We start from the raw sequence: 27,247 nt of genomic DNA, 5'->3' as shown, positions 1-27,247 counted from the left end.
CGTGGTCCAGTAGGTTTTGTGACGTATATCTGCTCTGAAAAATAGGGCACAATTTGTGTTAAGGTTCTGCCATGGCTGCTGCCCTGTGCTGTTGTTTCCTCCCTCACAGCATTCTCAATTTCAGGTGCCCTGCAGTGCTAACAAGCGGGTTCTTGTTTGTCTTTCTGCCTGCGCATTCTCTACCGGTCAAAGTATGCAGTTACGGAAAAACGCGCAACATAAATTTACAGATGCAGTAACCTGCATGCAGCAGTGCATTTTCAGGCACTTTAACTAGTATTACTGCATCCATATGGTCAAACATGCTATTATGCTCTACGGGAGTTCCCCTATGCAAGAAAAAAGAAAAGAAAAGGAGAATCATGCAAAATAACCAAAACCACACTGAAGATGGCGTATGTCTGCATTAAAGTTGTAGCATTTGAAATACAAGCACAGCAATATTAATCTAGGTGATTTAGGTAGAAAGCTCTGTACGTCTTCGGCGTAGTTGTAGCCCGATGTAGTAAATAATCACTCGTATTTAAATGTTTTTGCACCTATCAACGTATAGCGTATTTTTCTACTACATGATTTATTTTGCAATGTCACAATTACCATACACATAAACAGTTACAGGCCAGCATTTTTGCTGTATCCAGAGCGTAGCCATTTTGCAGGGACGGTGGAGCCACAATGCGAGCATTTCCTGTGGGGACTGTGGGTACCTCGGCTCAATCGATTGACGAAGACGTGCGCTTGGGATACAGCTTGTCGTCTGGGGGGCCCTTTGGATTTAAAGATGGATAAATGCATGTTTTCCCACGTGACTGCGTTTTATAAGACTTAGGAATAAAACAGAGCAAAAACTGGGGTCGGCAAATAACGTGCTATTTATTTATTTATCTATCTAATAACTTCTGCGCTGCTGCAAATGCTATATTCGGTACCCAGTTTGTTGAACAATTTATCGAACATAGTTATTATTCTATGTTTATGTGGCCTAGTCTTATAACGTATATAACTGTATATAACCTGTCTATAATCTAACCTTATAACTAATGTGTGACATGGTTTTTAAAATGCTTGCAAATCCCACTACGTGGCGTAAACAAGGTGTTCATAATTTTATTGTTGGTGTTGCTTACTCACACTTGATGACGATGTGCATAACATGAATTTTGTAGTTTGCGAAGAACACGAAGATGTTAGCTGTGGATCCTGAGTAGTTCAAATTTGATTGAAAATAATGGCTGATGATTACGGAAAGCTTAATTGGACAAAGCATTGGCTGCTGTGTAAAGATTTTGTATTACAACGTGTAATGAAAGAATCTTCAGACTTAATCTGGCAATGTGCAAGCAATGCAGGCAAATTTAACGCATTGTTACCTACTGCACCACAATTTCATTTGAGTGAATGCGCAAAATACTGTGCGTCAACATGAGAGCGTTAGTTATTAGTAGAGTCAACCACACTGCAGTCCTGTCCAGATAAATATATGTTCACCTGCCGTCACCATTACGCCACTGGCTGTAGGTTGTGTACTGTGTCGAAAGTAAGGGCGTGTTCTCGGTCACGCTGGTCCCTAGCTAAAATTATGGTCTATACGAAGACGTGACCAGTATTATGTATACGAAAGATGTTACGAAGACATCGCTCAGTTTCTCTAGATCCTGAAAGGTCGCGATTGCTGCTTTACACGGGAAATAAGGAATGACGTTGTGCTAGAATGTCACAGTCGTGCATCAGGATTAAGCTCACATTAATTTACTACATCAAATTCGACCAACTTTAAACAGTATTTATTTTTACTGGTGTATTGGTGGATATTCGGCTTTTTGGTGGAGTGGCTCTCTTACACTACTGTGTGTATCTCGATAGTAACAGGACCCACATGCAATGATAATGTGCACAACTGCAAACAGAGAGAAAACACAACTAACTTAGCCATACTTCCACGCGTACCAAGGGGTAGTCCCACCCTCAGCAACAAATTTCTGCACATGTGCGCATACTGTGGTCATCTGTAAGAATAAAATATATTAAACGAGCAGAAAATATGCCAGTGAAATGCTATTAAGACATTGACAAGACAGACACAATTCTCATTTTGATTTACAGAAACAAGATGATGACAATGATACAATGATGATTCTGACCATAATGAGGTCATCACAATCTGCATTCGACATGGTTCTAAAAAAATGAGCGAGGAAATTACGGCGAAAAAATTGAGGCGAAAAAATGACGAAAGAAGTCGACCCAGGCCGACAATGCGCGACGATAAGCGCACGCGCAGCCCTCCGCCCACGGGTAAGCGCGCGGTCAACCCTCCGCATATGCGCAGCGGAAAAAATTGGCGAGTGAATTCAGCCCAGGGGTCAATAAACGCGCCTATGACTCTCATTGCCTGTGTTTCTCATAACTTCTATACTACTTTACCCATCATTCAACATCAAACTCCACATCGCATCACATCATTGCCCATCATTCAACATCAAACTCAACATCACATAACATCATTGCCCATCATTCAACATCACACAACATCATTGTCCATCACTCAACATCACATGATTCTGAGTGATGCGATGGTGAATGATGTCGGTAATGGCCATCATGAGTGAATGCGGTGTATTTTTTTCAGCGCAGTTACACACCCCGGCGGCTGACTGAAGCTGGCGAGTTCACACATCGGGGGAGGAGGGAATGTCTTTCTTCTTTCGTTGGTTTATTCACCAGCTCGGTGACTCACCTCGATAGCGGAGAGCAGCCATTCTGATAAGTGGGTCAGAAGCAGGGTGTTCTACAGTCGCCTACCCCTTTTGAGGTGTGAACTCGCCAGCTTCCGCCCCCCGCCAGGGTGTCGCTGTGCTGAAGAAAATGCCACTCCCGCGTTCCGTGGACTTTTGTCGAGACATGTACATGTCACGTTATGTCAAGCCATGAATAGGTTTCAAAGATGATGACGCTAGCTGCCGAATAAACCTTCTCATTTTCCCGTACGCCCTTCACGAACGCATTTTGAGTGGTGAACATAGTGCCATATAGTGCCCACAAAAAAGAAAGAAAAGGCCCAGATGGCACAAGTGTGCGTTTGTTCTAGATGATATCAGAGCAGTAACGTGGTTACAGCATCAACGTGATAAGCTAGGATGCGTTAAACCCTCGATGTTCCCAGCACCGGCAAGTAAGAAATGTCGATGAGAAGAAAGCAGAAAAGGATAACGGACGTGTTTTCGTTACCGTTTCCATTTTCGTCACTGCTTTATTTTCGTTTCCGTTATCCGTTTCTGATACCAGCCTTTGGTTTCTGTTATCCGCTTTTGATACCGGCCTTTCAATTTCGTTTCTGTTACGTTTCCGTTACTGTTTCCGGTAGTGGAAAGGCCGTTACAGAGCTCCGGGACACAGCCCGTCCGGCTCTGTCAGCACCCTGTTTTGCCGAAGTGCTGCTTCGGTGTCACGCGTACACACTACACAAGTAATTTGACGTCGTTGGGATGCGCACATCTTGCAAGATGTTTTTAAAAATGTAGGAACATGTCTTCAATCTTCACTCACTCTGAGTCCAGCAACTCAAGATGGGCGTAACCTTCATCCAATGTCGCATTCCTAAGCGGACGCTCACTGTAGCCATAGCCACGGCGAAATGAAAAAAATAAAAAAAAAAAATAAAGAACTAAATATTGTAGGCTGTTATCCTCGTGCTATGGTGGAGTATAGTCATGTGTTGATCTCATGGGTTATGAGGACAGGGACGAGGTAAGCGAGGGATGCACCCGCGAGATCCAATATTGCACCTTGTTTCCATGCTCTCGTGTAGTATTTAGAGCATTACAGGGAATGGAGTCCTCAAACTACAAAAATAAAGTGAAAAGTCACTCAAATGTCATCGCACAATAGGAACAGCCATTACCCGAATTCAATACCGGACAATAATTTTCGTTTCCGTTTCTGTTTCCGGTAATGGAGGACCGTGCTATGCGTTTCTTTTTCCGTTATCAGTACAATCTTCAATTACCGTAATATACCGTTTCTGTTTCCGTTACCATTACTGTTACCCTTCCCTGCAAGAAAGCTCAACTGCTTACATTTCATCTATAGGCCTGTTCCGCTGGAGCGCTGGTCTGTTCATTTTTAATTATTTATGATTTGGAGATCTACAGAGTGGAAAATGTTTGTTTTCTCGTCTGTCCCTATCGCAAAGCCAACTAGGGGCTAACAGGAAATCTAGTCCCTAGTTCAGCAGTCTAGCGGCGTAGTTTTCCTGCTTGACAACATCGCAATATTAAAATTGTGTTGTTATTCTTGTTAGGTTGTACCCTAAGTTATAGATATTCAGAAGATGAACATTTCTCTATAGCTTTCCAAACAAACCGCTCGAAAGGTTTCGCCACCGTTGGATTAGCGCTGTTCGCGGTGTGCAAAGTCAACAACAACTTTGTCCATTAGGCTTTTCGAGGCTGTACGTGTTGTGTTTGTCCATAGATGGAGCTCGCGTCCACTAGTTTTCCTACCTGCTCTCAGCAGTCGCCGGCCCTGTCTGTGAACATGTGAGTGAGTGACAAAACATGTAAGAGAGAGCGGGAGGAGTGTATCACCTGCCTGTTCCGATTTCTTGAGCCTCTCCAATTCTCGATCATGCCATGCCAATGTGGTGTAAAGGTATCATCCCCGGCCGGTAATCAGTATAGGCTCTAGGTTGTAGCGCTGGCTTTCATTGACTTTTTCCTGAATTACTTGTAAACAACCTTTTGTTTGCAGGGCACCAAAGGCTGTCTATGCTTGACACCACAGACTTCGATTTTTGAAGAAATCGGAGCCATGCGACTCAGTTGGAAGGCATTCGAAAGAAACAATTTTGATGCCGTAACGCTTGGCAACCGCTAAAATTTTCTGTGAACACAAAATGAAAGTAAGGAATCACGACAACGTACTGCGTGCATGCATCATTATTAGAAGCGTTTTTAAGCCATGTGCAAGTCATGCGTGCTCTGTGGTTTTTGCGGGGTGGCGCTGATATAAACCATTTCAAACGTTGGAAAATAAATCTCTCCAAAATCCAGCTCCCAACATGAACTTTTAAAAATAAATATGAATATATATATATATATATATATATATAGTTGAAATAAATGGGAGACAGAAGACGAAAGTAGGGGAAGTAATAAAAAAGGGGTTTATTAAAACTTAAAAATCATAAAAGTTAGGGAGGATGTCTACGTTACGGCGGAAGCTCCGCCTTCTTCGGGACAAAAGAGCTAAATGTGGCCACGAGGCTGATAAGGGGCTTGAGAATGACGTGGTCGGTTGGGGGAATTCCCGCCACCTGGCGGTTGTTAATTGGGGAAATTCCATATATATATATATATATATATATATATAGGGTGAGGTAAAAGGATTATCAAACGGCCACGAAGTTTTACAGAAGTTCAAAAAAAGACGCGGAAACAGATTTTAGGGAAGTTAAAAACACTAGTTTATTACATGGGGAGACGTTAAAAAGTAAAATGGGCAAGGGGTCGACGTTTCGACAGTGGCACTGTCTTCGTCAGGGCAAAAAAGCCCTTTTGCCTTTTTGCCCTGACGAAGCTAAATGTGGCCACGAGGCTGATAAGGGGCTTGAGATTCTCAAGCCCCTTATCAGCCTCGTGGCCACATTTAGCTCTTTTGTCCCGAAGAAGGCGGAGCTTCCGCCGTAACGTAGACATCCTCCCTAACTTTTATGATTTTTAAGTTTTAATAAACCCCTTTTTTGTTACTTCCCCTACTTTCGTCTTCTGTCTCCCATTTATTTCAACTATAATTACGTAGCCGTCCGATCCAACTCCAACTTTTCAAGATATATATATACATATATATTCATACGCTCCTATCCAGGATAAAAGATGTGCATCTTTTGTCCTGACGAAGACAGTGCCACTGTGGAAACGTCGACCCCTTTTTTTCATTCAACTTTTAATTTCTGCCCATTAAATGAACTAGTGTTTCTCACTTCCCTAAAATCTGTTGTCCGCGTCTTTTTCCTTCCACAACTATATATATATATATATATACGCTACAAAATTTAGGTTCGAACGACCAGGATGTTGAATATAGATAGGGGAGAAAAGACACCAGAGACTGAAGTAGGGAGTAGGGGAAGTTATTTATTAAGCTGGCATTTAAACTAAGGGTCTGGGGAAGTCTACGTTTCGGCGGAAGCTCCGCCTTCTTCGGGACTGAGACCCGAAGAAGGCGGAGCTTCCGCCGAAACGTAGACTTCCCCAGACCCTTAGTTTAAATGCCAGCTTAATAAATAACTTCCCCTACTCCCTACTTCAGTCTCTGGTGTCTTTTCTCCCCTATATATATATATATATATATATATATAGATAGGGGAGAAGTATATATATATATATATATATATATATATATATATATACACACAGGTGTTCAAAAAGCCATTAAAGAAACAAGTAAATGACACTAGACGTGTTTGAAATTCAAAATTACAGATTAAGATGGCTTCTATGGCTCCACGCAGAGAAACAGATACTCATGGAACGATGCGACAGCACCAGAGGACACGTGTTTCGCCGTGTTTGCGACTCGTCAGCTCTGGGTAGCTGCGCATCGTTCGGAATTGGCAAACCAGGGGTCTCTCAGCGAGCGATATACACCTGGGAGTGTGACTGAGCACTCCTCAATGCCACAGTGCAAGCCAGTGAATTATAATGAGGCAAAAAAAAACGTTAAAGAAACAAGTAAATTACTCTAGACGTGTTTGAAATTCAAAATTAAGGATTAAGATGGCTTGTATGGCTGCACGCTGTGGCATTGAGGAGTGCTCAGTCACCCTCCCAGGTGTATATCGCTCACTGAGCGACCCCTGGTTTGCCAATTCCGAATGATGCGCAGCTACCCAGAGCCGATGAGCCGCAAACACGGCGAAACACGTGTCCTCTGGTGCTGTCGCATCGTTCCATGAGTATCTGTTTCTCTGCGTGCAGCCATAGAAGCCATCTTAATCTGTAATTTTGAATTTCAAACACATCTAGTGTCATTTACTTGTTTCTTTAATGGCTTTTTTCCCTCCTTATAATTCACTGGCTTGCACTGTGGCATTGAGGAGTGCTCAGTCACCCTCCCAGGTGTATAACGTTCGCTGAGCGACCCCTGGTTTGCCAATTCCGAACGATGCGCAGCTACCCAGAGCTGACGAGCCGCAAGCACTGCGAAACACGTGTCCTCTTGTGCTGTCGCATCGTTCCATGAGTATCTGTTTCTCTGCGTGCAGCCATAGAAGCCATCTTAATCTGTAATCTTGAAGTTCAAACACGTCTAGTTTCATTTACTTGTTTCTTTAATGGCTTTTTCTCCCTCATTATAATTCACTGGCTTGCACAGTGGCATTGAGGAGTTCTCAGTCACCCTCCCAGGTGTATATCGCTCGCTGAGCCACCCCTGGTTTGCCAATACCGAACGAAGCGCAGCTACCCAGAGCTGACGAGCCGCAAACACGACGAAACACGTGTCCTCTGCTGCTGTCGCATCGTTCCATGAGTATCTGTTTCTCTGTGTGCAGCCATAGAAGCCATCTTAATCTGTAATTTTGAATTTCAAACACGTCTAGTGTCATTTACTTCTCTCTTTAATGGCTTTCCCCCCTCATTATAATTCACTGGCTTGCACTGTGGCATTGAGGAGTGCTCAGTCACCCTCCCAGGTGTATATCGTTCGCTGAGCCACCCCTGGTTTGCCAATACCGAACGAAGCGCAGCTACCCAGAGCTGATGAGCCGCAAACACGACGAAACACGTGTCCTCTGCTGCTGTCGCATCGTTCCATGAGTATCTGTTTCGCTGTGTGCAGCCATAGAAGCCATCTTAATCTGTAATTTTGAATTTCAAACACGTCTCGTGTTCATTTACTTCTCTCTTTAATGGCTTTCCCCCCTCATTATAATTCACTGGCTTGCACTGTGGCATTGAGGAGTGCTCAGTCACCCTCCCAGGTGTATATCGTTCGCTGAGCGACCCCTGGTTTGCCAATTCCGAACGATGCGCAGCTACCCAGAGCTGATGAGCCGCAAGCACTGCGAAACACGTGTCCTCTGGTGCTGTCGCATCGTTCCACGAGTATCTGTTTCTCTGCGTGCAGCCATAGAAGCCATCTTAATCTGTAATCTTGAATTTCAAACACGTCTAGTGTCATTTACTTGTTTCTTTAACGGCTTTTTTTTCCTCATAATTCACTGGCGTGCACTGTGGCATTGAGGAGTGCTCAGTCACCCTCCAAGGTGTATATCCAGTGCCGTGTATGCCAAAGGGAGTCTGGCCATTAATGGAACCTGCCTATACCTGGAGCTCCACCCACTTTTTGAGCTCTCTGGCCAATCACGAGCCACAATACAGTTCGCTATTAGCCCCAGGCTATACAAGCTATATATCATCTGTATTAACTGGGTGCCGACATTTTCGGGAAACTGGATTGGATTAGATTGAATAGGATATTCCCTGACGACCTAGCAACATAATGGATTTTGCGCCCACTTTTAACGGCGCCATCTGGATGGTGAGGGGCACGCTGGGAAGACGCAGAATAGCAGAAGAGCAGAATTAGCAGAAGCAGAAGTGCTTGCTAGCAGAACTGATTGGCCCGCAGAACCGCTAGTTGGAACAGACTGCAGGTATTATGCGTATTTTAACTATTGGCGAATTCGGGTGGTTATTTCGGAGCAACTTTTTTTTGCCAGATCTCGAGCAGTCATATTCGCTTGGTCAAAATGAAGCAAATCTCGCATGTTCGCGTGGCGCTTTCCGAGCGCTCGGAATTTGCTAGCTAGCACTTTTTTGCCCGGTCTCAAAACGATCGAGCAGCAGATTGCTCAACTTTATCCGGTGTCATCACATCCGCACTGCAACGGTGGCGAGTGCCCTCATTGGCTCGCATGTTGAAATCACGTGGTTTAGCTGACGACAGAACTCGAAGACTTGCGACCGCGACGCCCCTAGCGTGATCCAAGTACCTAAAACCGCTAGATTCCTAGCAATCATGTTCGGGTGGCAACGGTCACGTGATCCAGCTCGGTCGCCGACCTAGCAATTTCCGAGCGCTCGGCCGTTTTGCTACGAAATGACCACCCGAATTCGCTATATGAAACATAACAAGATTGAACCAAGAACGGGCAAAGGTGTGTATATGAATAAAAGTATGTCATAAAATGAAAATTTTTGGCCATCCGTAGCGTTTTTCTTGCTATTTGCCTGTGATCGCTGTCGTTACTAGGCCTAACAAGGACGACGAAACATATTATTTTCAGGTAAACATCGACGCTGGAGCGTAATTTAAAGGTGATTTGCAAGATAATTGCAACAGAATGTACACTTACGGAATAAAATTGACGTAATCTGTGAAAAAAAAATTGTCATGAAATCCTCGCTTCGCCGTTCCCAGCTACGCCGCCATTTTCGGGAAAATTTTGGTGTCATGGCGGCCCGCATAGAAAACAACAGCCAATGAAAAACGGTCAATCTGATTGACAGGTCGAGCCCCTTTTTTAGGCTCCTCCTAATGGCCAGACTCCCTTTGGCATACACGGGACTGTGTATATCGTTCGCTGAGCGACCCCTGGTTTGCCAATTCTGAACGATGCGCAGCTACCCAGAGCTGACGAGCCGCAAACACGACGAAACACGTGCCTCTGGTGCTGTCGCATCGTTCCATGAGTATCTGTTTCTCCGCGTGCAGCCATAGAAGCCATCTTAACCTGCAGTTTTGAATTTTAAACACGTCCAGTGTCATTTACTTGTTTCTTTAATGGCTTTTTTTCCCTCATTATATATATATATATTAGGTATATAGGTATATATATATATATACTTTATATTACAAGAGTAGCATTCAGGGACACCCCCTCTGAAACCCGGCTTGACCTGATAGCAGAGGACTACGCAAGGAAGCTAAGTTTACAGGGTGGTGCGTGAGTACGTGAGGAGGAATAGATCTGGGCAGGGAGAGGAGGACATATCTGAGGCGAACAATTCCCTTTTCGCGCCCCGACCTGATAACAACACCGATAACACGCCCGGGAGCATTCGCGTAAGATAAAGAATAAGACGTGATGTATAACTGTGGGAACGAGCATCAGACTTTCCAGATATCGGGAGATTGCCGGATGAAATTGGCAGGTTGGCGCCTGTGATAGCCTTCTGGACGACAATGCACTACGGCACTAAATGCGAGTTCTAAGAGTGCAGCAAGGACAGCAGCTACGGTCCGCAGACGATACACAGACTACGTAATTTTATGATGATACCGTCAATATCAAATTGGTATCAAGAGTTATTACGAGCTAAAATAGAGGAAACTGACAAATTGGTGCCAGTGAGTGGCACTTGGGCGACGATTTGGCAAAATGTCTGAAGTATATAGATTGGGCTGGTTGATGTAAATCCACAAGCGACCAAAGAACAAACACGAAACAACAACAAAGCGACTTGTGTCTGATCTTGTCTCGTGTTTGTTCTTTGGTCCCTTGAAAATGAATGATTTGACCAAACGCTACTTCGCAGGCTCTGGCAAGGGAACCAGGTATGGGCCGCGGACTCATAGCTATTAAGCATGGATATACAGACTACGTAATTAAGTGATGACATCTTCGATATCACGTTTATATCCAGAGTTATTAATAAATGAAATGGAAGATACGGACAGTTTGGCGTCTGCGAGTGCTGTGGCGATGCGAGTGGCAATGATTTGATCAAACGCGACTTCTTTGGACCAGATATTTTGGAGCAGAACTAAATACCAGATTTGGAGATAACGCTAAACAAGTGCTACGCGTCCTCGAGTACATTATTTATTTCTCGCTTAAGATGAAGTAATGCTTAGATCAGGGCAATCAGGGCTCTCACACACGCGGGCCGCATGTGCATGGCTTGCAGTCAGCTATTCTGTGTCCCGAGGGCTCTTGACCACTAAATAGGATAAAGCTGCCCCCCCCCCCCCTCCCACACACACACACACGCGCGCGCACACCAATAATGAAGAATTCGGAATGAAACCAGGTCTTCAGGCATTGTTTTTACCCTTGCTCGATGTAGTGCTGCTCCTGTCGACGTTAGGAAGGACATTCACATTCGAGCAGTTCTTGTGACTCATGAACCTCAACTAGTAGTTATAGCGATTAGCGATCTGGTCTGAACGTGCATTTTGATAAACTACACTGTAAGTAATATGATAATTGAGAAGTAATAGTGGAGACAAGTGCAGAGAATGACATCATCTTAATTATTACACTAAGTTTATGTGCTTACAGCATAGCAGCAGCCTCTCCCGATATCATGCGCGAAAAACTGTATACTGAGCACAGAGAGGCGCAGTGAAAAAAAAAGAAAATAAATCGATGGAGTAGTTATGTTCGAGGGTCATTGTGTGAATATTTTTAATTATTTCTCTTGCCCTGATTTTCTTTTTCTTTTTCACGTTGAAAATGCAAGCAAAATCAGCAATACAGTGTGTAAACCGACAATTTCAGTGCTCCTGAACGTTGGGATAATCGTTCGTGAAGAACTATGTACGAAGAACTTACAACGCCTTTCAAATTTTCGATGTCTCACTTGGAAAAGAAGCTCGTTTGTCTCTGCTGGTGTGTCAAGTGAAGTTTTTCATTGACGAATTGTATATGCGAATGCCTAATAACTATACCGCTCAGCTGTTTACGCTAAGGTACTTTGCTATAATTGCGGTCCTTTCCAGGGTCATTACCCCCACCCCCAGGGAGGTGTACACTCCCCCTGAATTTTTCCAACCACTCCCCTGTAATTCATGAGATTTCCCGATACACCTTGGCCACCAATGCATATACGCATAGATATGTATCCATATAGATATACCACCCTATGGTTCTCTCCACTCGAAATCACGCAGACATCTTATCACGCCGGGTACCGCATCTTGGCTTCTATGCGCATTGATGATAGTGCCAGCCGCAACAACAATGACAAAGAAGAAATTGTCGTTCCTCTTCGCTGCTGATACGAGTTGCGCAACGGACCCAAGGCTGATACCTTCCGTTTGAATTCAGCGTGAGAGAGCCGCGACGATATGGCAAGGCAAAAAACTTGCCAAGATACGGGGCACAAAAGTGAACTTGCACAGCAAATCGCCGGCAGTCCGAACATTTACACGGCAACAGACACCTACGAGCACTGGTGCTAAAGTCTGAGGAAAAGACATCATAGATGAAAATACATATCCGTTACAAAAACAACAACAAATAAATCATGACTATGGCCTGGGGTGGTTCACCGCTTGAGAGCATATCCGTTACGAAGCCGTTTGAATTTCACTGTTCATGGTAATCAACCAATTTTTCTCGAAGTGCAGCACGCATAAACAAGTCCATGATTCGCTTACATCTCGACCTGCAAGAAATGACCCATAGTGTCCTTCTGAAACATTGCATCACTTGCCAACTTCTTTGAGAAAAGTAAAAAGTAACCTTTCTGCAACCCCGATGATGGCAGGGGCAACCAAGGAATACACCACAAAGAGTCACTGGTGTATTCTGCATAGCGAAGCCATTATCAACGACTTATACTAGGCCCTTGTACTGGGATTTTAACAGTGGTGACCGCAAAATTTGGAAGAGGCGCCGGCAGAGCCCTCTAAAACGGGCAAAACCCTTTGTATCATGGTGCCAAAGGCATATTCGAGACGGCTTATGCTATTGGCCTTCCCACTGGGATTGTAACGGAGGCGACCGCAAAATCCGTAAAAGACCGCAACAGAGCCCTTTAGAACGGGCAAAACCTCTTTAATCATGATTCCTAACAGATATTATCAACGGCTTATGACGCTCTTCTACAGGGATCGCAACAGAAGCGATCACCAAATGCAGAAAAGGCAGCAACAGAGTCCTTTAAAACGTACGAAACCCCTTGTATCATGGTACCAAAGGCATATTAATGACGGCTTATGCTATGCCTTTCTACCGGGATTGCGCAAGAGGAGACCGCATAATTTGGATACGGCGGCAGCAAGGCCTTTTAAAACGGGCGAAACTCCCTGTATCATGGAGCGAAAGAAAGAAAGTTATCAGTGGCTTGGGTAATCCTATTCTGCTGGAGTTATAACACAGGCGATCGCCAAATTCGGAAAACGTGGCAGCAGAGCCCTCTTAAACGAGCAAAACCCCTTGTGTCATGCTGTCAAAGACATATTATCAACAACTTATACTATGTCATTCTACCGAGATCATAACACAGGCGACCGCAAATATCGGGAAAAGGATGCAGCATAGCCCTTCAGAACGGGCGAGACCCCTTGTATCATGCTGCCGATGACATGTCATCAATGGCTTGTGCAATGCTGTTCTACTGGGATTGTAACAGAGACTACCGCAAAATAGGGAAAATGCGGCAGATGAGCCCTTTAAAACGGTCGATACCCTTTGTATCATAGTTCCAAAGTCATATAAGTATACGCAACGGCTTATGCTATTGCCATTCTACTGGAATTATAGTGGGATGCGGCCGCAAACTCCATAAAAGGCTACAACAGAGCCATTTAAAACGGACAAAAACCCCTTTAATCATGGTGGCAGACATTTTACACACCTATAAAGACGCGACGGCTTATGTTATGCCCCTCTCCTGTGATTGCATCGGAAACCACCGCAAAATTTGGAAAAGGCGGCAGCAGGGCCCTTTACAATGACTCAAATGATATGTATCGTGGTGCCAAAAAGGTACTATGAACGGCTTGTACTGGGATTGTAACAGAGGCTACCGCAACGTTCGGCAGCAGATCAAGCCCTTTAAAACGTGCGAAGCCCCTTTAATCCTGGTGCCAGGCCGTACATGGAGAGGTCGCGTTTGAAGAAACTGCTTCCGAAACGACACTCCCTAAGCAAAAAGCTTCCTAAGCTGATTTTGTAGTATGTATATGTGAAAGGAAGATCACGGGGTTTGAACCCCGTACCTTGTTCCCCTGTTGCACCCTGAGAGGTCGCGTTTGACAAAATGGCTTCCAAACCGGCACTCGAAATGGCCAAATGGCCAATTTCGTCAACTTCGGTGCTTAATATCATTTGATATAACAATAATATTAAAGATGTCCTAAGCTAATTTTGTAATATGTATATGTGAAAGGGAGATCACGGGGTTTGAACCCCGTACCTTGTTCCCCTGTTGCACCCTGAGAGGTCGCGTTTGACAAAATCGCTTCCAAAACGGCACTCGAAATGGCCAAGTGGCAAATTTCGTCAACTTCGGGGCTTAATATTATTTAATATAAAAATAATATTAAAGATGTCCTAAGCGGATTTTGTAGTACGTATATGTGAAAGTAAGATCACGGGGTTTGAACCCCGTATCTTGTTCCCCTGTTGCACCCTGAGAGGTCGCGTTTCACAAAATGGCTTCCAAACCGGCACTCGAAATGGCCAAATGGCCAATTTCGTGAACTTCGGGGCTTAATATCATTTGATATAAAAATAATATTAAATATCTCCTAAGCTGATTTTATAATATGTATATGTGAAAGTAAGATCACGGGGTTAGAACCCCGTATCTTCCCCTGTTGCTCCCTGAGAGGTCGCGTTTGACAAAATCGCTTCCAAAACGGCCAAATGGCGAATTTCATCAAGTTCGGGGCTTAATATCATTTGATATAACGATGATAATAAATATATCCTAAGCTGATTATGTAATGTAATGTATATGTGTATGTATATGTGAAAGTAAGAGCACGGGGTTTGAACCCCGTACCTTGTTCTCCTGTTGCACCCTGAAAGGTCGTGTTTGACAAAATCACTTCCAAAACGGCACTGGACAGTTTTATCAAGTTGTATAGTTTAATATAAAAGCGATATAAAATACAAAACGGTATCATTTGTATATTACTCACTCAAAATAAAGTTGTCTGTTCTGTGAGCCACTTCGAGTTCTGGAAAAAATGACCGTTCTCGTTTCGAACTCCTTCAGACCGGCCGTACAGTCTCAGCGCATGCGTATTACGATAAAACTTAGTCCGTCGAGCGCCTAGGAGGGAACCCTGTCTCTAATCGCAACTTTGAAGGCCCTGGGTTTATCAGTATTAACACTCACACATCGTGCCGTGGTTGGTATGTGGCCTGGAGGACGTACTGAACGAAAATTGGCGATGACATTTCCAGAATTTGACTGCCTTTGTCGAAAAATCGTAGTCTAAACATGGGCGATGTGCAAAAATCGACGGAATCCCCATAGGCGCAATGCATTAAATTTCATTTGGCGAGGGTGCACTAGGCTTATATTCTGCTGGTGCCTTTCATGTCTCCAGGGGTTCTTTACATGGTGTTTTTCGCTATTAGACGATGACATCTTCAGAATTTTATTCTGTTTTGCTGTTAATTGGCATAAACGCTGTCTCCCATTGAATTAACATCCTGTAAGGCAGCTTCCCGCATAGCGGCTGAGTATAGTGACGGAGTGCGCCGGCGGGGGGTGACCACGAATTTTGGGATTGTATATATATAACTTGGTGGCCGTTTGATAATCCTTTTACCTCAAACTATATATATATATATATATTTATATATGTACATGCAGGGTGTTTCTTTTTAGCTGCAACGAATTGTCATAAAAAGGGCAGTTGCCTTGGGACGCTTTTACTTTTCTCATTGGATTAGTCGACGGGGCTGCTACTGGAAACCGTATTTTCTCTCAATCAATGGACTAATTAACAGATATATTTTAACCAAATTTTTTATGATTGACTTTAGGGAGCACATTGCAATTGCGATATTAAAGCCCGATCTCCACATGATGCGCTTGAGCCACTGATGTAGCACAATAGTAATCACAGCGTGCGCTACAGACCTAAGTATTTTACTTCCGTCGTCCAGTGCAAAGGAGCAAAGGAGCGACAGTGATAGTACTTCAGCCATAGTACTTCAGTGACAGTAGCGATAGTGAAAGTACTTCTGGTGCATAGGAATTGCCCCGTTCACAGCTCAACGCAGGGATATGTGCGTTATGATAGTGTTCATATACGCATCGTCCTCTGAATTTAAAAACTGGAAAATTTCATTTCTTCAATAGAAGAAAATAAGGAAGAAACATGCTTAACTAAGGTACATTTTTGAATGTGAAACGTTAATATCGTGAGTTTCGCTGAACAGTACATTGTGGTCATCAAGTGGTCATCATTGTCATCATCATAAAAAATCAAGGTCGTGTCGTCAGCATGAGGTTCGAGGGCAGCTGCTATATTTCCTGGCATCCACCCGTCTGTTCAAACACTTCTTTCCTGCTTCAGCGCAAACGGAAAAGGGGAATATGTGCATTGTCATCAAGTATGAAGGGGAAAGTTGTTCGGTTACACTTCTTCTAGCAGCATGTTGGGCAGCACTGTTGCCAATATTGTTATTATCGCGTATCTCGGGGTGACATTTACTTCTGGACGTTCACAACAAATGCGCTGGTGCGGGAAGAAATTGAGTAAGTTGCGTCGCCATTATAGTACATTATTTTTTTATTCACAGCTTAAAATTGATTTACACATAGGTCACTCGATATTCAAGTAGTAATGTTATTTACTTCGCTTGTTCGTATGGGAGCTGCCTCTTGTAGCCTGCCAGTCCAGGTATAAAATGGACGTCTTGCGGGACTGGTCGTAGAAACAATAGACTAGTTGTCGTCGTGGTAATCACACTTACCCTATTTATTCATTATACGTTGAAGACCCCACAGTGGTATTATACAGGATCTTTTAGCGACAATGTCTCAAAAAGTTTTAATAGCACAAGAAATACGAAAAAAATGCGATCAAGTCATTTATCTGTAGGGCGCTTTTTCCAGGTGCTGCAAGTAACTTTATTAAATTTTCATTGTAATAAATTTAATTATCTGAACTGAACCCTTTATTTTGTTTTCTTTCTTTTCTTTTTTTTTTTTTGCCAGAAACAGAAAGCGCATGTTGGACTTGCCCCACACTACTACGAAACACATTCCTTCTACTGTAGTAATAGGTTAAAAAAAGTTGCGAAACCCGTCGTTTTCAAACGCGCAAATTGTCGGTGGCCTTCACTTCCCTGTCAAGATTTCAGGCAAAGACGACGAGGAGGGCACGGACCTCACCTCTTCAGATTTCTTAGCAATGTTAGAACGCCATGTTCAGCCATAGGGAGCAACCGTGAGAGGGAAACGGGAATTCGTGGGCCATCGTTTTATTTCGACGATTCTTGCATTAACTTCACGGAGAATTGAGCGCGGCTAACAATTTGCGGGTCTCGAAACGACAGTCTTCGCACTATTATAAATGTAGTAGGGAATGTATTTTGTAGAGCGGAATGGGGTAAACACGACACGTGCTCGCTGTTTGTCGCAAAAAAAAAATAATGTTCCAGTTAAACAAATTAAATGTATTCCATGGATATTTGATAAACTTACTCGTAGCAGGTGGCAAAAGTTCCCCGCAGATAAATTTCAAATCGTTGATCGCATATTTTTTCCGCAGTGCGCATTATTTTATTTTATTTTTTTACTAAAGTTTATTTTACATGGTTAGTGAAACACCCGTATAACGACATGATATAAGCGACATCGTAGAAGCGAAGGTATATTTATGTTCGGATGGGGTGCATTGCGGTGGCATTGAAGCGGTTGGTGAGAAATATTCCAGTCCAAGCGGTTGGCAGGAGGCGTTTTGTTAACGAGCGGTCTGCCTGTCCTGTATAATACCGAATAGGGTAAAGTTGGGCTACTTGAAGACTGGGGCAAGTTTAGAACAGTTTGGATTTTTCGCGTGGCATTTTCTTAACAATATTTTTTCTCGTCCGTGACACCAGGGTGAGCACAGTCGTTGTCTGGGCTTTGAAGTAACGTCTTGACGATCTGCTCCTGGCCTTTTTGACACACGTGAGACGCTGTTTTGCAGATGTGGTCGAGGTAAAAGGGGCTTTTTTCGTCCCATCTGTAACTTTCGCGATCATTGACTTCCAATTTACTCATTTCTGCTCCTCGGCTAATAAAATATGACCTCACCGTTATGATGCTGCGTCACTGCCCTGTGTTTCCATGTGCACTACTCGTGGCTGACCGTTTCGGCTGGCCCAAACAAAAGACAAAATTTAAACCCGGCATTAATTTTTTGATGTCGTCAACTTACCCATAGAGTGGAGTAAGGTGATGAAAATATGTAGCCTGTCATTTTTGGCTCGTACGAAATAAATATCTGGTTTAGCACCACCAGTAATTTCTGCATCATTTCTCAAAGATTTGGGAATTCAGTTAACAATTTATGGTACAATTTAAGCGATTATTCTGACTGCTATTAACAAAATAGCTGAACTGTCTTCAACATAGACCACCTTACCCTAATTGGGGATTGATGTTGCGAGACAACTGAGAGTTCTTTAACGTGCGATGAAAGTTCATCACACGGCACCATGTATATAACGTCGCTCGCGGAAGACGGCGTGTCTAAGCAACGTGTACCCTGCCACCAAGTTGCTGGCGTCCTCGGCCGGGTTCGAACCACCGATCTCGGGATCAGAAGGCGAACACGCTACCAACTGAGCCACCGAGGCCGGTGCCTGTCCTGTGTGGCAGGATCTTGTGCGACGGTGCTCGTGCGTCCTCGGCCAATTTCGCAGGGAACTGTGACGACAGTCGTCTTACGGCGTCTGATGCAAACTCAGAAAAGACAGCCAGACAGCACACTCGATGCTGACATTCAAAACTCCGGTTCACCTACCCGAAATGACCAGTGAACATGTGGTCAGCACTCTCAAAATAGAATTTCGTCGCATGACTCGCACCTAGCTGATTCCCCCCCCCCCCAATTCCGCTTGGCTAACATCTCTATAATCCCATAATAAAGAAAGAAAAAGACGTGGTTCTCCTACGGCCATTTTGAGACAGTGGCCTCAAAAGAGGGTCGTGGACAGGGATATTGTTAAAAGGAGTACAGAGGGCCATCCAAAAAAATTTCAGATTAAGACATCTGATGAAAGTGTGTGTGTCATTACACCGAATAGCGCGAAAAGTTTTGATGTGTGCAATTTGTTTCCCAGAAAAAAACTCACATAAACATAGCTCCGGGCCTTCACCCTTAACTCGCCAAACCAGCCATAACGAGGATGAGGAGGCATGATGGCACGTCACCGATGACGGCATAAGGAGACTCGTTCTGGTTTGCCGGGCAGTGGGGGTCAGCGCATTGTCCCTTAGCCGCCGTAAACCTGTTTTGCCAGTTCTCCCGGAGAATTGGGGATAGAAGGAGCGGCCGAAGCATTACCGAGCAAGGAGAAAGGCTTTATCAGAACCCCGAACAGCCGAGTAGCAGACGACAGCGGAGTAGCAGACAACATCTCTCTAGGCCAATCAGCGAGCGTTCTCCTTATAGCGTCAGCGCGAGGTTCCAGGCAGATCACAGGCTGGTACTGCTCTTCACCACCGTTGCGCACGGTCGCTTATTGCGGCGTATTTTAAATTAAATTTCTGCGATAATTATGACTCTGTGGTGTAAATTACTTCGTATGGTGCATCTTACTGGCAAACTTAACAGTTTTATAGGAAGAAAACTGGGTGTTAAAAATGACTTCTGTGCTACTTTAAGCGTGGCGTAGTGACGCTTATGCAGTTATGCAAATTGTCCCCAAAACACGTACGCCCCGCGCTCTCCGCGAATTGATGATGATAATGATGATTTCTTGCATAAGCATCGAGGCCATAATGCGCCAAGACAATGATAAGGAAAGTACTAGTTAAAAGTATAGTGATTCAGCTAAGATAAAACTGTACAGTTAGAGAATAAAAGGACATAAAGCTAAAACTACAATGCGTTTAAAACACCAACGTCTTCAAAGAAACTAAACACCCGTTCAAATGGTAGAAGAGCCTCATCCCCCAGCAAAAGGGATGGATGTAGAGGTGTGTGGTATGTGTAGAGCTCGTGGAAATGGTGAAGTCGGTGTGTTTCATGTGATGGACATGTAATAGGCATGTGGAGGACAGACTTCATCTCGCCGCATCGAGTGTAATGTGGAGCCTCTTCATTGCAGAGGAGGTGACTGTGGGTCAAATGAGTGTGCCCAATTCTCAACCTGGCAGAAACAACTTCATGAAGACGACTGTTAAAAATCTGTGTCGGTTTTACAATGGTGGGCTTAACCAGGTGAAGTTTGTTGGCGTGTAGTGTATCCCAGTGCTGCTGCCATCTGCTATTTATGGCCCTCATAAGTGTAGGTCGGAGGTCTTGGGCCGGTACATCAAAAGGATTCACCTCAGATGAAAGAGCATCTGTAGCAGCTCCATCAGCGAGTTCATTCCCGTGTATACCCACATGACTGGGTACCCAGCAGAATGTTAAAGAGAGACCCTTTTTAATTACCTTACCAGCAAGGCACTGTGCCTTCTGCACAAGGAGGTTTTTGGACATCACTATGTTGCCTATTGCTTGAAAAGAGCTCAGAGAATCTGTGTAAATGACTGACGACTTGGTGTGACTTTCTAAGATGTAGTTCAGTGCAAGGATTATTCCGTATACTTCGGCATTAAAAACTGAGAGCATGTAGGTAGACGATATGACTGTGTGAGTCCATCGGTTACCATTGCACATGAGACTGAGGTGCGTGTTTTGGAACCGTCAGTGTAAAAAGCTCTGTGTTGCCCAAGGCTTTCTTTAAGGGACTCAAACTTCTGCTGGAGCACAACAGGTGGTGTGTTCTGTTTCTTCAACATAGTCAGGGAGCTATTGAAACATAGAGGTGATTGCCACGGCAGGACCCGAGGACTAGCCTCTACTATGGTGAAATCATTATGTGGGAAACTGTAATCCTCACATCCCTGAAGAACACGCATGCTAAATGGGGGAACAATGCTGGGCTTATTAAGAAACAGCTGCTTGAAGCGCGTGCCTCCAACGCAGGTAATAACTGGGTTATTGGGATAACCTCTTACCCTCAAAGAGTACGAAACAGATAAGTAAAATCGCCTTCTTTCGAGTGACCATTCGTTGCTCTCAACATAGAGGCTTTCCACTGGCGACGTGCGGAAAGCACCAGTTATCAAACGCAGCCCCTGATGATGTACTGGGTCTAAAATCTTCAGGACAGATTTCCGCGCAGACCCAAAAACAACACATCCATAGTCCATTCTAGACAGCACTGTGGACACATAGACCCTGTGCAGGGTGTCACGATCTGCTCCCCAAGATTTATGGGACAGCACCTTCAATATTTTAAGTGACTTAATGCATTTTGTTTTAAGGCTCTTGATGTGGGGTAAGAAAGTGAGCTTGCTATCAAAGATGACCCCAAGAAATTTGTGTTCACCCCTAACAGCAAGGTCCTGTCCGTTCAGCTTAAGAGTAGGTGAAGGAAACAGCCCTCTGACCCTCGAGAAGTGAACACATACGGTTTTGTCATGTGAGAACTTGAACCCATTCTCGAGGGACCATTTGGTAAGTTTATTTAAAGCTACCTGCACCTGTCGCTCACATGCTGCTAGATTCGTGGAAGAGAAGGAAATCTGAATGTCATCCACGTACAATGAATAAGACATGGAAGGTGGGATTATGCTAGATACTGAATTGATTTTCACGAGAAACAGAGTGACGCTAAGGACAGATCCCTGCGGCACCCCGTTTTCTTGGATGAAAGGACGGGATAGTATCATTCCAAGCCGTACTCGGAATGTCCTGCTTTGAAGGAAGTTTGTTATACACCTAAGAAGGCGCCCCCTGATTCCGAAGGAGTATAGATCTTGTAGAATGCCATACCGCCAAGCGGTGTCATATGCCCTTTCAAGATCAAAAAATACTGACAGGCAGTGTTGTCTTCGGACGAACGCTTCACGAATCATCATTGTTTCCACTCGAACGAGGTGGTCTGTTGTGGAACGTCCAGCGCGAAAACCACACTGTAGTTCAGAAAGGCATTTATTTTCCTCTAGGAAATGGACGAGTCGAGCATTGACCATACGCTCAAACGTTTTGCCAATGCAGCTCGTGAGAGCGATTGGTCGATAACTGGCCGGGCTCGAAGTTTCCCTTCCGGGTTTTAACAGAGGAATTACAGTTGAAATTTTCCAGGCTGAGGGTAATGCACACTGGGTCCAAACTTGGCTAAAAAATTCAGATTAAAGATTCATAGATGCATCAGACAGATGACTCAACATAGAATACATCACCCTGTCCGGGACTGGTGAAGTTCCTTTTGTACACCTTAAGGAACGATGAAGCTCTATTTTCGTGAAAGGTTGATTATACATAAGATTGTCTTCAGAATGCATTGGAATTTTCCTCTTCTCTGCACTACTCTTTAATTTAAGGAACTCACTGGTGTAGTTGTAGGAAGAGGAGACGCTTTCAGAATGCTCACCGAGAACGTTAGCTTGTTCCTGTAGGCTTTCACATGGCTGACCATTCATTACTAAAAGAGGGGTAGCGCGGTTCATGTGTACACCTCTGATCTTATGAAGGCGATCCCAAACATGATTAGAAGGAGAATTGGAAGACAGGGATGATACAAAGCTCTGCCAAGAGGACAGCTTGGGTTGCTTGCGAGTCCACCTTGCTTTGGCTCTCGCCTTTTTAAAGAAAACAAGGTTTTCACTGGTGGGGTATCTTCGAAATCTACCCCACGCACGATTTTGAGATTTTCGTGTTTCTTCACACTCCTTGTTCCACCAGGGTTTTGGTCGCTTAGGCAAGCGACCAGAAGTTTCAGGAATACATTGTGTTGCTGCGTCAAGGATGACATGAGTTATGACATCGTTTGCTTCGTCAGTTGTCATCCTATCAACAGGGATTAAAGACAGGTCGCATTTCTCAGAAAAAGTCTTCCAGTCGGCTTGTTCCAGTTTCCATCTAGGGGAACACGTCAAGATACCTACTTGAGGCAGATACTTCAATACCACTGGAAAATGATCACTTCCCATTGGATTTTCTTTTACTGACCACTCTAAAACTCCAAAAAGAGATGGACTACATAAAGACAGATCTAATGCCGAGAAAGATTGTGTAGCGGAATGTACGTACGTATGTGACCCTGTATTCAAAAGACAGATGGAAGATGATAGTAAGACCTTTTCTATCATCTTTCCCCGACAGTCGGTCCTTGTACTACCCCAGAGTGGGTTGTGCGCGTTAAAATCGCCTAAAAGAATGAAATGATTTTGAAGTTGGCTGCATAAATCTTCTATGTCGTTTTGCGTGATGGATGCTGTTGGGGGTAGATAAACGGAGCAGACAGTGATTACTCTGTCCAGGCACACCTGCACTGCTACAGCCTCCAACTGTGTGTTGAGGTTAACTGCTTTGGCTGGAATAGACGCTCGTGTGACAATCGCCACACCTCCAGATGAACGATTCGTGTCATTTCGATCCTTTCGGAATATGTTGTGTCTACGTAAAGGAGTTGGAGAGGTAGTATTCAAATAAGTTTCCTGTAGACAAAAGCATGCTGCATTATAGGTATCGAAAAGATCATTTACGTCATCTAGGTTTGAGAACAAACCACGGCAATTCCATTGGAGGAAGTGGTTCATAGTCGCGCTTATTCCAAGAAGAAAGAAAATGAAGCGCAGCAGTTGGTTATGCCGACTAAGTAACACTTGTTTCATTTAGGGGGTTGCACCCTTCGCAGGGGTGGCTTCTGTGGTTCACCTGTCTTTATATCTCTTCCTCTGCCTTTTTCTCGTTTTTCTTTTGGGTGCATTTCAGGGAGGCTTGATCATGACTTTTGCGACATTCTGTCGTCATCATCAACCTCCATGCTTTGAGTACCTTTCTGGGAGGGAGCTGTCACGCCTCCGTCCCAAATCGACTGCAGACCATCGGCTTTCGAAAAAGCCGTGGCTGCTTCTTTTTGGCCAGTTGGACGGCTGACCTCCGTTGCAGCAGGAGACACCTGAGTGCCCCCGCTCTCCGCGAATTAGAAGTGGTAAAGGTATCATTGCGTGCAATGGGTAGCCTTCAGCGTGGTATGGCGTCAAGTTCCATTTTAAGCCTGTGGGGTACTTGGTAGCTGGGTTTCGGCGCAAATGCAATTTTACTGCTACTTTAATGTCCCCTCATGGAGTGTACCCCACTGAATAATATATATTCAACATAATTATTCAATACAACCGATATTCAACAAAATTAAAATACAACGTAAGTAGCAATTTGTCACGGAAAACCGTGCTGTCAATGCGTAGGGCTGTGTTGCGTCATCTACATTCGGCTTGAACAGTGCTTACGAATAAGACCTGGGCCACAGATTCTCGTGCTGTTCGTCAGTCCAACATGCATATGTTAATCAACTGCGACAGTTGTATCAAGTGCATGCACGTGAAATTGACTCAGCCTGCCCTGTAGCCGCAGTGCAAAGCAGACACCATGGGGGTTTGTTGCAAATGTAAATGGCGTCGTGGCCATTTAAAATCAACGGGATTTAAAGTGTCGACTGACCACATATATGTGTAACGTGTAAACCAGCAATACTTTTTCGCGTCTTGATTTCTGAGAGGTTCCGCAATCTTCGAGCGAGCCGCGCTTTATGTCATTAAGGTGGGATATGATCACATTTTAGCGAGTTACATTTTGGGGAGAGGGGAAAGGTTTGTTTGTGCTAATTATGTTAAAGGAAACTATAGCAGAAACTACAAAGCAGAGCGTTCTAGCGAATACTGGTTCAACGGAGACTGGTTCAGTATCCCGCGCATAGTGGCGGTGTGTGTCGTTCTCACAGGTCACTATCTTAAAGGAGCATGGAAGACCTAAAAAATATGCCAGGGGGAGTAGTGATTGGAATTGCAAACCGTGTGACACATATCACACAAAATATCCTGGGTTTTCCTCAGACGCTTTCAGATGTATGTCGGCACAGTTCTCTTAGAAGTCGGTCCAGAACGCACATTCCCCCAGGGCGTTAGTCGTGACGTTGCCCACCTTTGTGAGGCAGACAACGGCGAGCTCTTTCACCACCACCACCACCACACAAAATATACGATCCAACGCTCAATACTGGTGTGCGAAAGAGCTTTCAATCCCGTGGGTCAGAAAAGCTCCTTCCCTCGGCTGTCAGTCTGTGACGTCATCTCATCCCGCCAATAGCGAGGAGTGAGCATTTTTCCCTCGCGCTTCTTGCGTCTGACACAGGGTAGTCGACCGCTCGTCTTGCTCCCGTATTGTAGCAGGCGATTCTCGACACCCAATAAAATATTTCGGATGAGTTGGTCGTCACAACACGGCAAGGGAAATGGGAGAAAATGGTTAAAAATTGGGCTGTTCGGTGTAGCATACTTTAAAAGCGATAAAACCCGCGTGCCGGGGAACAAGTCAAAAGACGACACAACACACAGGCACACACACTGTGCCTGTGTGTTGTGTCGTCTTTTGACTTGTTTCCCGGTACGGGGGTTTTATCGCTTTTAAAGAAATGGGAGAGTTTTCCGCCGCTGCACGCATTCTTGTAAACTATCTTTCTCGGGAAATACGCGCATCCCAAAGGAAATATTGGGCGTGACAGTTTGTGAAGGTAGTATATTCATATGACGTGGTAATGTATATACAAGGTTGTCCAAGATAAAGTTCGGGGTTTGTAATGACAATAACGCAATGTATATGGCCTTTCGGGAGCTGAACTATGCATCGGACGGCGTATCATGCACTAAAATTTTATGTCAGTAGAGTCACTCTGTTAAACTTATTGTAAATAAATAGTGATAATAAAAAATCGCCAGATCTCTGACATTTTCTATGGTCCTTAACTGTTTCTGTTCCTTCCGCTAGATGGCACCACTGTCGGAAGGTGCGTTGCGGACGGCATTCAAACTACGTAGAGAACAAAGGGAAAACGTGATGTCGTGGTTTTTCTAGAGACGTCTTGTCTCCGTGGCATGACATGGTCGGCTCAGAAAAGGGAGTTTTCGAAATAGAAACTTCTAGTCGTTCATGAAAGTCGGTATGCCCCAGCCTGCGCCCCGCGAAGACTGATGCAGCGACGAAGTCTTCGTTCGTACATCTTCAGTACGCGCTCTCGCATGCCAACATAAATGGAGAGAAACGCTTGAGTAGTAGTACTAGGAAGAGACTGGTAACCGAAGATACTGGTGACCATCGGTCCCCACCTCTCTAGATAGAAAGGTATTTGGAGCAAGATCGTTCGCGCCAAGGAGGAGCACGCACCAAGACCGCCCCGCGCGTTTCGCGGCCGCACGTCGCGTAGAGAGGGGTTTCCTTCTCACATTCGAGCATGCATGAACATGCAAAGTACATAACCACCAACCAAAATGTTATTGCCCGCCATCTTATTCCCCCTCCGGCCCAGTTCCACATACAATACATCCTGAGTGAGGAAGAGTGTTTCATTTCCCCATGCTTCCCCTTAACATAGCGTACTTTCCTTCTCGCGTCCAGACGTGCAAGCAACAGACATACACATTTGTACAAGTGAAAATATTTTATTAATCTAAAGTACTAGCAATCAGCATAGAGAGGTGTAAAGTTGAAACGAACAATTTCTGCAGGCAACATTCACATCCTACACACACACACACACACTACAAATTTTATGATATTGTAATATCTGCAGTTAAACCAATTTAATATCAAATGGATAGATTGGATAACTCGAGTGCGCAGACAATCGCTTCCCCAGAGCAGATAATATTTATTAAAGAACATTCAGGAACACAACTTTTAATTAAGGAAGAGATTCTTAGTCCATACAACAATAATTAAAATTAAAATTTCTACCATAACAAGTCTGAGCTTCTTCTATGTGACGTCCATCTTCGTGTTGTAAATCAACATAAAAAAATCATACATGTAAATAATTAATTATTCCATGCTCAAATCATTTCAATGCTATTAAATACGAGTCATTTCGATTGAAGAGCACAACAGGGGGGACACACCGCACCATCCAGGAAAGCACTAATTAAACAAACAATAGTTAACACGGTCGGAGGGACATCATTAGCACAACTTTTAATTAAAGAATCTTTAACTTCGAAGCTTGCTATCAATACGACCTGAGCTAGGACGAATGCCGAGTAACGCGAACTATATAGGGAGAACAATTTTCATTGATATGAAAGAAATACAGCCCGCACTTTCTTGTGCATTCAGAATCATTACATGTACACACATTACATACAATTCCGACTCACATTTACGCACTTTTGTCGAACATTTCCATGAGAAGAACACAGTGACACACACACGCACACACACAAGCTCAGATAAACTTAATACCTGACCCCAGTCCGCTAGAACCGGTTTCACCTCTCCTTTCACACAT

At 44.2% G+C, this 27,247-nt stretch overlaps 1 long non-coding RNA gene across 1 annotated transcript in view; it reads right to left on the bottom strand.

Moving 5' to 3' along the window:
- Window positions 1-555: 555 nt before the first annotated feature.
- Window positions 556-27,247, bottom strand: part of LOC135365882 (uncharacterized) — a 43,583-nt gene continuing 16,891 nt past the window's right edge. The window contains exons 2-3 of the long non-coding RNA XR_010413983.1: window positions 1,926-2,006; window positions 556-767 (exon numbers count right to left, since the gene is read on the bottom strand). This is a non-coding gene — a long non-coding RNA (uncharacterized LOC135365882). The remainder of the gene's footprint in view (window positions 768-1,925; window positions 2,007-27,247) is intronic.

This window comes from Ornithodoros turicata, chromosome 1, assembly GCF_037126465.1.
Source record: "Ornithodoros turicata isolate Travis chromosome 1, ASM3712646v1, whole genome shotgun sequence".
Lineage (NCBI taxonomy): Eukaryota > Metazoa > Arthropoda > Arachnida > Ixodida > Argasidae > Ornithodoros > Ornithodoros turicata.
This window is presented reverse-complemented; position numbering and strand designations above follow the sequence as displayed.